Source organism: Wolffia australiana, chromosome 3, assembly GCF_029677425.1.
Source record: "Wolffia australiana isolate 7733 chromosome 3, ASM2967742v1".
Classification (NCBI taxonomy): domain Eukaryota; kingdom Viridiplantae; phylum Streptophyta; class Magnoliopsida; order Alismatales; family Araceae; genus Wolffia; species Wolffia australiana.
Window position 1 is genome coordinate 9017945 of NC_135837.1, and position 12457 is coordinate 9030401.

The window sequence follows — 12457 nt, forward strand, 5'->3', positions numbered from 1 at the left end:
GGTCAGAAGAACTCAACTCTAGCGAGTTAGGAGTGTTGAAGGGCAGCGGCTGGAGTAGATCCGGTCAAAGGAGGCAGAGTTCTGCCTCTGATATCCACGTGTCGTCTGTGCTGGTCCGTCCCAGCCACCGTACCAAGAACCTCCTCGAGGCTTCGTTTCCTGAATAGTCAATTATCTCTTGCAGTACACAATCGATTACCTCGTGTCAATCGGGTGAAACAAACGGGGGAGTGGTCGCGGAAAACTCACCCACATTGAAAGGGTCTAGTGAGGCTTGGACGAGGGGGTGAGAAGGGGTTCGGTACAGAGCCAAATCTGCCACGTTGAAGGTGGAGCTTATTCCCCACGTAGGAGGAATCTCGACGACGTAGGCATTTTTGCCCACCCGTTGTAGGATCGAGAATGGGCCAACACTATGAGCGTGTAGCTTCGTAGCCGTCATGGGAGTGTATCTCTCAGACCTAAGCCAAACCATCACCAGGTCTCCCACATTGAAGACTCCGGGTCGGCGGTGCAAGTCGGCAGACTGCTTGTACAATGCATTTTGGCTTCTGATCCTATCATGAATATGCTTGGCGAACGCAATGTCATCCTCGGATACCCTAACATGGGGGTCAACAGGTGCTAAGTCTAGTGGGCAATGACAGGCCTGGCCATAGACGACCTCATATGGGCTCAACCCGGTGGTGCGGTTCACCGATGAATTATACGCGAACTCAGCGCGAGGGATGATCAAATCCCAAGTCGCGAGGTGTTTGCCCACTCAGGAACGTAGTAGGTTGCCCAAACTTTGATTGACGACTTCCGTTTGACCGTCGATCTATGGGTGGTACGCAGTCAAAAATTTAAGCCATGTGCCAAGGAGACTCCACAAGGTCTTCCACTCGTGAAGCGTACGTCTCAGTCAGACACGATAGAAGCTGGCAGGCCATGGAGGTGCACAATTTCTCAGAAGAACAGTTGTGCAACCTTCGTGGCGTCAGAGGTCTTCGTGTAGGGCACGAAGTGCGCCATCTTCAAGTTGTGTCATCGTGTTGTCCGGGGCAGTCCTAGGACAAAGTCTATGCTGACATCATCCGAGGGACGCTTGGGCGTCGGTAGTGGGGTATACCACCCAGCACTCTTTTTGACTTGTTTGGCCAAGGCGCATACACGGCATTGGGCAACAATGTTGCCGACATCGCGTTTTAGCGATGGCCACTAGAATTGGTACTCTATGGCAGAGATGGTCTTGTCACGTCCAAAGTGACCGCTAAGACCTCCAGAATGACATTCCCATGTGAGGAAGTCGCGCAAGGACGTGCGTTGCACACAAAGCCTGTTCTGGTAGAACAGGTAGTCGTCGGTGATGACGTAGTCCCGATAGTAGCGGGACGGTCCCTATCGAACTCTAGCAATGATCGGTCCAAAGTCAGGGCAACTGTCGTATCCTTCCTGAATGGTCTTGAACCCGAGGACCTTCACCCTCATGATGTTGAGCACGCGGGCTCGTTGGCTAAGCGCGTCAGTGATGACATTATCCTTGCCCTTCTTGTGCTTGATGACGAATGAATAGTTCTCCAAACACTCGACCCATCTCGCGTGTCGGTCACTCAGCTTCTACGAGGAGTGCACGTACTTGAGTGCCTCATGATCCGAGAAGAGAACAAATTCCTTCCAAAGGAGATAGTGTCGCCTGTGTCTCAGTGCCTGGACTATGGCGTAGAACTCCTTGTCGTACATCAAGTAACGGAGCCTAACATCGTTCAGCTTCTTGCTAAAAAATTCAATGGGGTGACCCTCCTGGCTAAGGACACCATTGATCCGGATGATAGAGGCATCGTAGGTAACCTTGAACACCTTCCCAAGATCGGTTAGGCGGAGGACAGGCGCCTGCGTCATCAGGAGCTTCACTTGCTGGAAAGCTCGCTCGGCGGCCTGCGTCCAAGTGAACGGCTCCACCATGTGGCAGTCAGTGATAAGAGCCGTTAAGGAACTGATGTTCTGTATGAAGCATCGGTAGAAAGTAGTAAGGCTGATGAAGCTCCATACATCGTGGAGGTTGGCCGATGACAGCTATGATGTAATGGCCCGGACCTTGTCCGGGTCCGCGGTGACGCGCTGGGTGGACACGATGAACCCGAGGAAGGCAACTTCCACGATGAGGAAGCTACACTTCTTTGGGTGCATGTATAGTTGTTCGCTTTGAAGGACGGTGCAAACTTGCGGAAGATGTTCGACGTTCTCCTCTCTTGACTGACTATAGATGAGGATGTCGTCAAAGTGGACGACGATGAATCTCTCGATAAAAGTGATGAACATAGTTTTATCATAAATTATGCCATCATTTACGCATATATATTATCATGAAATGACAAGAGTTTATGTTTTATTCCTCATTATAAGTTTATTTTGACTAACCCCACTTGACTCTATGAATCAAGTGGATTAGATCTCATATGGGTTTAAATGAGTACAGAAATTGATATACATGGGCGAAAAATGAATCAAAGAGGATGCTTGGACCAAGTCAAAATGGCAGTTATGGATCAAGCCTAGACAAAGTCAAAATGGTAGTTATGGATCAAGCCTAGACAAAGTCAAAGGCAGTTATGGATCAAGATAAACCAAGTGAAATGGTGGTTATGAACCAAGCTGGACCATTCCTAGCCGATCAAGGGTGTGACACAAGGTAAATGTGATTTTTTAGAGTTTAGTAAATTTCTTAATCATTCCTTTTTAAGACATATTTATTTGGGTTGGAAAGTAAAGGATTGTAACTCTCCAACATATCCAACTAAATCTGTTCAATAATTATTTTTTCAAAATCATTGTGTGATAAGCAGATCTAAGACTTTGTCAAAATTTTGACAAAGTATTAGATTTTGCCTTGTAGTGCATAAGCGTTGCACAGTCGCGCGCCACTATGAGCACAGTGCACAGCAGCGCGGCAACGCGCACAACGCACAGCAGCGCCGCTACGCGTACAGCGCACAGCCACGCGCCGCAACACGTGTAGCGCCAGGGGCCACTACGCGCGCAGCGCACAGCTGTGCGCCGCAACACGCGCAATGCCGGGCGCCGCTACGCGCGCAGCGCACAGCCTGCGCGCGCCGCTGTCGCGCCGACGCCGCAGCGCCGATGCACGCCGCGACAGCGCACAGCAGCGCGGTATGCCGCAGCGCACAGCTGTCTTGCCGCGACACGCGCAGCGCCGGGCGCTGATACGCAGCGCATGCGCCTGCAGCGCATGCGCGCAGCGCCACGGCGCCATGCAGATAGAACTGAACTTAGACTAAGTCAAAATCTATCTGAGATAATAATTCAAATTTTGAATTATTAAATCTTTAAACTCAATTTATGATAATTAAATCTTTATTCTTACTCTAAATATTTAAATCTTAAATCTATGAAATTTTAAAACAATTATTGATTGAATTGATATAGAAATTAAACTGAAATACTTGGTCCTTGTGGTTCGACCCTTATTTACCCTAGGCTAGTGAGGTAATTTTATTTGTCGAATGATCTCAGATACTCACACATTGATATGATAATCAAAGTCTAAAAATCATTATTTAAAACATCAAAATTTGGGATTATCAACTAGCGCCGTTGCCGGGCAGCACGATTAATCAGTGAAAAATATTTCTGTTCAATTATTTCTGTTTATTTTTATATAAGCTGAAGGATTAAAACCCCTCAGCTCATTATATTTCTAACATTTCGGTTGAGATTTATGGTAGTAACAAGGTCTAAAGCTCGTGGAAGAATAGAAGAGGAGGTGACTCAACCAAGGCACTCATTTCCAGAATCTTCAATCATAGAGCAAATTAAAGAGAATCAAATCATGACAGAAGAGAGACACCAGCAAGATAGAAGGAGAACGATGTTAGACAGATCTACTCCATCAGGGAGCATAAGGCAAACTGATATAAATATAAATGTGAGAGAAGGAGTCATGTTCAGGTATGACAATGCTTTAATAAATTATTTACCTGAATTCAATGGTCATACTTCACAGAATCCTTTAGAATTTTTAGATGACTTCCATATCAGATGTTCTTCTCAAAATGTACCAGGTCTATCTACTAAAGCTTTAAAAATGAAATATTTTCCATTAACTATAAAAGATAAAGCTTTTGCATGTTATCGAAATTTAGGCATTACATTTAGATCTTGGGAAGAAATGCAAAATAAGTTTTTACAAAAAATTTATCCTCTTTCCAAAACAAATTTTTACAGAGGTGAAATTTATAATTTTCATTATCATGAAAATGAGGCATTTAATGAGGCATGGGAAAGATTTAATGATTTAATTAGAAAATCTCCTCGTCATGGTATTGAAAATTGTCAATTAGCTCAAATATTTTATGAATCATTGTCGGATTTTATGAAAAATAATGTAAATCTAGCTACTGGAAGAACTTTTTATACTGCTTATGAAGATGAAGTTTTTGATATGCTAGAGGGAGTAGCAGAAACTGACTTGCAGGAAATTGGAGCAAACCACAATGGAAGGAACTCATAGCCAAAGAGAGAAGGTGCTTTGCAAGTCAACATCAAAGAATCAGAATTACATGCAGGAATCAAAGAGACCAACCGGAAATTAGAAGAGCTAACCTCAACCTTGAAAAATGCTTTTCTAAATAATAATTCTCCTATTGTTAAAGCTAAATCTGCTCTCTCTATTTCAGCAAGGATCATGAAGATGGAGCTTGTCAGCCCATAGAGGAAGAGGTTAATGCATTCAATCAACAATAACCTTCTTGGGCTGGACAGAAGAGAAATAACTATAATGCAGAAAGCTTCAACCAAGGAAATAAACCACAATTTCAACCAAAACTCCAGTTTCAGAATCAACCTTAACAAACCTATTAGGTTCAATCACAACCCCTTCATGATTTTTCTTCACTAACTCTTGTGATTTCAGAGATGATAGAAAAACAGAATCAAAAGCTTAGAACAGAGATGGAAATGTGGATGCAAATGATGATGGACTTTCAAACAAAGCAAATGCTAGAATCTCAAGAGCAAACCAGAAAATTGCTAGAAAGCTTCAAAATGGGATCACTTGAACATGGAGGTAAGGGAGTTGACTATAACTCCCAATAAGGTTGATTTCCAACTCAACCTAGTATAAATCCTTGTAATTTATTCCATATAGAAAAGTCTTTTCATGGAGAAGATAATCATGAGGATCCTTAAATTTTGGCAATTTCAAGACTGAGAAATGGAAAAGAACTTCCAGATCCTCATGTGTCTTTAACAAAATCTAGAAATGAAAATGAGTATGAGGATGAATAAAAGGAGCTTTCTCATAAGAAAGAGCCTTTACCTTCTACTCATGCTCAAGACATTCCTTATCCCTCTGCTCTAAACAGAAAGAAGCCTGTTTGTGAGTATGAAACTAGGCTTTTAGAAAAATTTTAAGCAAGCCACCATGTCAGTAGCTGTAGAAGATATGATTAAGTGTGGCCCTCATTAAAAAAATATCTTAAGGATTCATGTACTAGTGGAAAGCCTAGAAAGGTAGTGAGATTATCAGAAAATGCTTCCAGTATTTTGAATTCTATTCCTATAAAAATGAGAGATCCACGAGCTCCATTCATTACTTGTGAGATTGGAGGAAAGATATTTTATAGAGTTTTTTTAGATACTGGAGCAAGCATTAGTATTATTCCTACAACATTATATGAAGAATATGGATTTGGAGAATCAGAAGAAATTAGTTTGGATTTATTACTAGCTGATGGAACAGTTAGACAACCTGAGGGCAAATTGATGGATATCATGATTAATCTGGAGAATTGTGAAATTCCTGTAGATTTTATTGTTACAGATGTGAAAGTTAAAGGAGATATCAGTTTAGCTCCCATCATTTTAGGAAGACCCTTTTTAGTGACAGCTAGGACAATTATGGATTGGGATAAGGGGACTGTTGAATTTAAGCTAGGGAATGAAAGAGTTAAGATTGATATTTCTAAAATGATAAAATGCCCATTAGGAAGCAATGAGGAATTAAAATTTTGTGAAGAATAAAATGAAGATATTGAGGAAATAGAGGAGTACCTATTGAGTATTGAAGAACTGGATTAAAAAACCACTTCAATCGAAGTTCCCTTGGAAATAAAGCATTTACCATCTTCTCTTAAATATGCCTATTTAGATTCCATGAATACTTTACCCGTGATTATATCCGCATCTCTTACCCAAACCCAAGAAAAAGATTTACTTAGGGTTCTTAGAGATCATAGGAAAGCCTTAGGATGGACATTTGATGACATAAGAGGGATTCCACCTTCCATTTGTGAACATCGAATATTTTTGGAAGACGAATCTAGACCATGTAGAGAGCATCAAAGAAGGCTAAATTCTTACATGAGAGAAGTCCTTGAGAAAGAAATTTTGAAATGGTTAAAAGTAGGGATTATTTATGCTATATCTGATAGTAAATGGGCAAGTCCAGTTCATATGGTACCAAAGAAATCTGGAATTACTGTGGAGGTAAATGAGAAAGGAGAAGAGGTTCATAAACGATTGCCAACTGGATGGAGAGTATGCATAGACTATAGGAAACTCATTACCCATTACCCTTTATTGATCAAATTTTAGAAAAATTATCAGGGAAATTTTTTTTCTGTTTTCTTGATGGATATTCAGGATACAATCAAGTTAATATTCTTCCTGAAGATCAAGAGAAAACAACATTTACTAGTCCTGTAGGAACTTATGCTTTAAGGCGTATGCCTTTTGGTTTGTGTAATGCTCTAGCAACATTCCAAAGGTGCATGAATGCTTTATTTTCAGACTTAGTAGGATAATGTTTAGAAATATTCATGGATGACTTTTCTGTCTTTGGGAGTACATTTGAAAATTGTTTGTTAAATCTCACTAAAGTATTGAAAAGGTGTATTGAATCTAACCTTGTACTAAGTTGGTAAAAATCTCATTTTATGGTACAAGAGGCAGTAGTGCTGGGACACTTAGTAAGCCATCGTGGACTGGAAGTGGACAAGGCAAAAATAGAGATCATCCAGGGCCTTCCACCTCCAACCAATCTAAAGACCCTTGGGGTTTCCTCGGGCATGCAGGTTTCTACAGAAGGTTGATTTTAAATTTTGCAAAAATTTAAAAACCTCTTACAAATATTTTTTCATCTAAAAATAATGATTTTGAATTAAATATTGAGGCAAAACTGCTTTTGAAAAATCAAAGGAAGCACTCATACAAGTATCCATCTTGCAAGGTCCTGACTAGACCTTGCCATTTGAATTGATGTTGTACGAGCAGTTTTAGGCCAGAGAAAAAATAAGAAACATGTGGCTATTTATTATGCAAGTAGAACCTTGATGGATGCACAACTTAATTATACCACTACAGAAAAGGAATTACTATAAATTATATTTGCTTTAGAAAAGTTTAGATCTTATCTTTTAGGAAGTAAAATTACTGTATTTTCTGATCATGCAGCAATTAAATATTTGTTATCAAACAAAGAAGCTAAACCTAGATTGATTAGATGGGTCCTATTACTCCAAGAGTTTGATTTAGAAATCAAGGATAAAAAAGGGTGTGAAAATGTAGTTGCTGATCATCTCCCTAGGATAAGTGGTACCCAACCAACTTTAATAGATGATTATTTTCCTGATGAACATGTTCTATTAGCACAAGGAACAGAGATTCCTTGGTTTGCACATATGGTGAATTTTATTGTTTCAAGAAAAATACCTACAGGATGGACATGACATGAAAGAAAGAAACTTATCAAAGACAGCAGATTCTATTTCTGGGAGGAGCCTGAGTTATTTCATCAAGGAATCGATCAAATCTTAAGAAGGTGTGTACCAGAAACAGAGCAGAAAAGTATTTTAGAATTTTGTCATGCAAAACCAGGAGGAGGACACTACTCTGCTAAGGTAACAGCTCATAAAGTTTTAGAATCAGGATTTTTCTGGCCTTCTTTATTTCAAGATGCTCAAAAAATTTTACACCACATGGTTAATATTTCAAGCCTCGATTAATATTAATATGAGAGACCGTATGCCTTTAAAGCCTATTCTACAAGTAGAAATCTTTGATTTATGGGGAATAGATTTTATGGGGCCATTCCCAAACTCTTATGGTTATGAGTATATTTTGATGGCAGTTGATTATGTGTCAAAATGGGTAGAAGCTATACCTACCAAGACCAATGATAGTAAAGTAGTGGTGAATTTTGTAGAAAAGAATATCTTTTATAGATATGGGTGTGCTAGAGCTATAATTAGTGATGGAGGTTCTCATTTTACAAATTATAATTTCAGAAATCTTTTGAAGAAGTTTGGAGTACATCATCGAGTCACAACTCCTTATCACCCTCGAGCTAATGGTCAGGTAGAGTTGAGTAATAGAGAGGTTAAGAAAATACTTAGAAAAATAATACGTCCTGATGGGAAAGATTGGTCAAAGAAAGTTGAAGAGGCATTATGGGCTTATAGGACAGCTTATAAAAGTCCTTTAGGAATGTCTCCCTTTCGAATGATTTATGGAAAAGCTTGCCATCTACCATTAGAATTAGAACATAAAGATTTGTGGGTAATTAGGAGGCTTAATGTTTCTTTGGATAAAGCAGGAAATCATAGAATGCTTCACTTACATGAGCTGGATGAAATTAGGAATGAAGCATATGAGAATTCTACAATATATAAAGCCAAAATGAAAGCATTTCATGATAAAAATCTTAGGAGAAGGGTATTTGAAGAAAATCAGAAAGTTTGGCTTTATAATTCAAGGTTGAAATTATTTCCTAGAAAATTAAAGACTAGGTGGGATGGACCATTTATTGTCAAGGAAGTCTTTGACAATGGAGCAGTGGTAATTATAGATCCCCAATCTCGAAAATGCTTCACAGTAAATGGACAAAGACTTAAGTCCTATTTGGAAGATGAGGATTTACATGGACCTATCAATATACCTCTAGATAAGTCTCCAAATAATGCTAGCATGGTTTAGTTTTTACTGTTTTATTTTCCTTTTTGTTTTGATTTCTTTCGTTAAGTTTTCAGGTTTAATTATCTAAAGCATCAACTGAATAACGGATCAGACAACATCTTCACCAACTTGACTCAATCCATTATCTCCACAAACTCCACATCCTCGGTTAGCTTTCTCTCTCTCTGATTGTTTCAATTATATTAATCATAAGCATGTAGGAACACGCCGTGTTTTAAAGAGGGGGGGTATCCTAAAATTATTTCTCTGAAGAAGGATGATGATCTCAGTTGATATCTAAGTAATGATAGTTCGAGTACTTAAAATAAGCCTTACTAAGTGCATGGATGTTCATACTAGTTTGATTTCACAATTCTTATCATTATATTTCTCTCACCTTATCACCCACCTCAGGTTGAGTTCACACTTACATGCATGAAACTTTTCGCTTTAGTGGAGGGAAGGGCTAGTGTTGAATCAATGGCAGTATTAAATACTGATGTGAGTGAAGCTCCCTAAGCTATAGAGGGATACAAAACCTCTCTGGGGAAATAAGCTGCCGATCTACTAAGGACAGCATATGGGTGGTGGATAAGCGCCACTAAAAATTTAGAAATAAAGAAAAGCTGCACAAAGTTGATATGTCATCCCAAAGAGGACAAAAATGTAAAAAAATGTGCAATAAAAGAAAAGTGGAAAAGCTGTCTCCCATATGTTTGAGCCGATTGTATTATAGCCGTTAGTAAGGAGAAAATACTAGCACTGCTCTCCACGCCCTGTTCAGTAATGCGCGTGGGGTGTTAACTCAACCTTATCCCATATTGATGGCACAACACCAACAACAGCCCAAGAAACGTCTTCGGAGACGTCACTGTCATCTCCGCACAGCACCTACCGACGGTATGCACGCCTGGATTCAAATATGGGTGCTAACGCGCGCCTTATCGTCATTTTCATGTTTTCGTTTCGTTCGTCGTCTTTTGGTTTTGATCTTCATTGTTCGTCATTTTCCGACTCGTCATGGTCATGTGTAAGGAGGGAGGTTCATCCTTATAAGGATCTCCCCCCCGCCCTCCCCTCTTTTGTCAACATGTCCTAGCTCTTCCATTTGCTTTAATTTCCTTAGGTCATAGGTGTTTTCCCTTATGTTATTCCCTTCTGTCCTTTTTGGTCCAAGGGTTACCCATGTGATGGCGCAGCACCAGCAGCAGCACCAGAAACGTCTTTGGAGATGCCATCGTCATCCCTGGCAGCACCAACAGCAACCTGGGATACGTCTTCGGAGACATCACCGTCGTTCCCGACACCGCCAGCCCTACATGTTCAGCCCACTCGGCAAGCCAAGGTGATGGCAAAGCCCTCAACTTATCTGTAATTGTTTTCCCTAGGTTTAGTTTAAATTTCAATTTTCATAGGTTAGTATTTCCCTTCATTGCATCATGGGTCCCATATAAGGAACGCCTTGTAAAAGGATCGACAGATTTTTCCTTATGAGAAAGTGAATTTTTGGAAGAAGGTCCTAGGTCAGCGATCGCCACGCACGTTGGAACGCCTACCTACAGGATTTCATGTTCGTTGTTCATCACAAGAAAGGCAAGGACAATGTAGTAGCCGATGCCTTGAGTAGACGACCGCTGGTCTTGAACGTGATGAGGACTCAAAGTCCTCGGGTTCGAACAGCTACGCGAGGATTACCACAATTGTCCCGACTTCGGGAAAATCTTAGCACAGGTCCACGATAGCACAGTCCCGAAGTCCCGGGATTACTACATCGACGACGGGTACCTCTTCCACAGCAAGAGGCTATGCATACCCCGGACTTCCCTCCGACGGGTACCTCTTCCTAGTATGGGAAATGCACGCCGGCGGCCTGAGCGGATATTTGGGCATCAACAAGACGATCCAAGAGATGCAGCATCGATTCTTCTGGCCATCTCTGAAGCGAGATGTGGGGAAAATCACTTCCCAATGCTCCACGTGCACGAGGGCCAAGATGACGAAGTAGAACACGGGCCTCTACACACCCCTGCCCGTTCCCGACATGCCATGGGAGGAAGTCAGTGTGGATTTTGTCTTAGGCATACCTAAGACCTTGAGTGACGTAGGACGACTATGGGGTAGACGAGGAAGGGCGGAACGACTAGGTATATGGGTAAGGGTAGGATGGATGTGTGAGGGATGGCAAAGGGGAAAGGACGATGGACAGATTGACGAAGGGAATTGGGTTTATAAGGAGGGATAAAACAATCCACAGAAATCCACATGGTCGGATCCGGACTTTAAAACCGATGAAAAATCTGGTGGTACAACTACGACCCTTATCGAGGGCGGGAGTACTGTCTTCCCCCACCGCGACAATGCCTAAGCACCGAAATCAATACGTCGGATTCGCGTCACGAGGAAACACTCGAGAGGGAGGTAGAATCAAAACCAATTCACATTCCCGAGACAACATTGGACCGAGAACACTTCGACACCAGAGGGTTCAGGCGTACCTCTACACTGTAGTGCGTGAAGAGGGAGCGGGAAATTCTGATCGTGATGCGACTGGACGAATCCGGGCGTTGAGCAGCCCAGTGAATGAGGACGAGGCTGGACGTTCCAGGCGTTGAACGGCTCTGGTTGAGTGCAGTGGGAGCAGAGTCAGGCGTGCGCGAACACTCGGCGGAGCGCACCCGAGCATGCGCAGCGCTGACGGCGTTCGGACAGGGGCAGCCTGAACGCGATCTCAGGCGGCCCAGTTTGGGCGGCTTGGGCGCTCTTGGGTGGCTCTGGCGAGGGCTGCCTGGGTGGCCTTGGTGGGGCTGCCTGGGCGGCCCTAGCGGGGCTGCCTGGTGGCCTTGGCGGGCCTGCCTTGGGCGGCCTTGGCGGGGCTGTCAAGGGCGGCCCTGGCGGGGCTGCCTGGTGCCCTGGTGGGGCTGCCTTGGGCGGCCTTGGCAGGGCTGTCTAGGGCGGCCTTGGCGGGGCTGCCATGTGCCCTTGTGGGGCTGCCTTGGGTGGCCTTGGCGGGGCTGCCTAGGGCGGCCTTGGAGGGCAGCCTCGGCGGCCCTCGCGGGGTTTCCTTGGGCGGCTCTGGCAAGACTGCCTAGGTGGCTATAGCGGGGCGGCCTGGGCGGCTTGGTCGGGGCTGCCTGGGCGGCCTTGGTGGGGCTGCCTAGGGCGGCCTGGTTGGGGCTGCCTGAGCGGCCCTGGCTTGGCTGCGTTGGCGGCCAAGACTGGGCGAACGAAGCGAGAGAGAGAGAGAGAGAGAGAGAGAGAGAGAGAGAGAGAGAGAGAGAGGGAGAGGGAGAGAGAGAACGGAGGGGAGGTGGGAAGCCGACGTCACGAGGCAGCGGCGACGGCAGTAGCAGCGGCGGCGGCGGTGACGACGGCTAGGGTTAAGAAGGATAGGGGAGGCTGGGCAGTCCTCCAAGAAGAGTTAACAAAACTCGATTCTTGAATTAATGACTGCCTAATGTTTCTTGAAAATAATGGCTTATATATAGGCCTTGGAGGAAAGAGAAAA

The 12457-nt window shown here is 43.1% G+C and overlaps 1 non-coding gene across 1 annotated transcript; it reads right to left on the reverse strand.

The window, feature by feature from the left end:
• Nucleotides 1-4220: 4220 nt before the first annotated feature.
• Nucleotides 4221-4321, reverse strand: LOC144701558 (small nucleolar RNA R71). Its single transcript, XR_013581049.1, has one exon. It is a non-coding gene; the product is annotated as a small nucleolar RNA R71 (small nucleolar RNA).
• Nucleotides 4322-12457: the final 8136 nt, after the last annotated feature.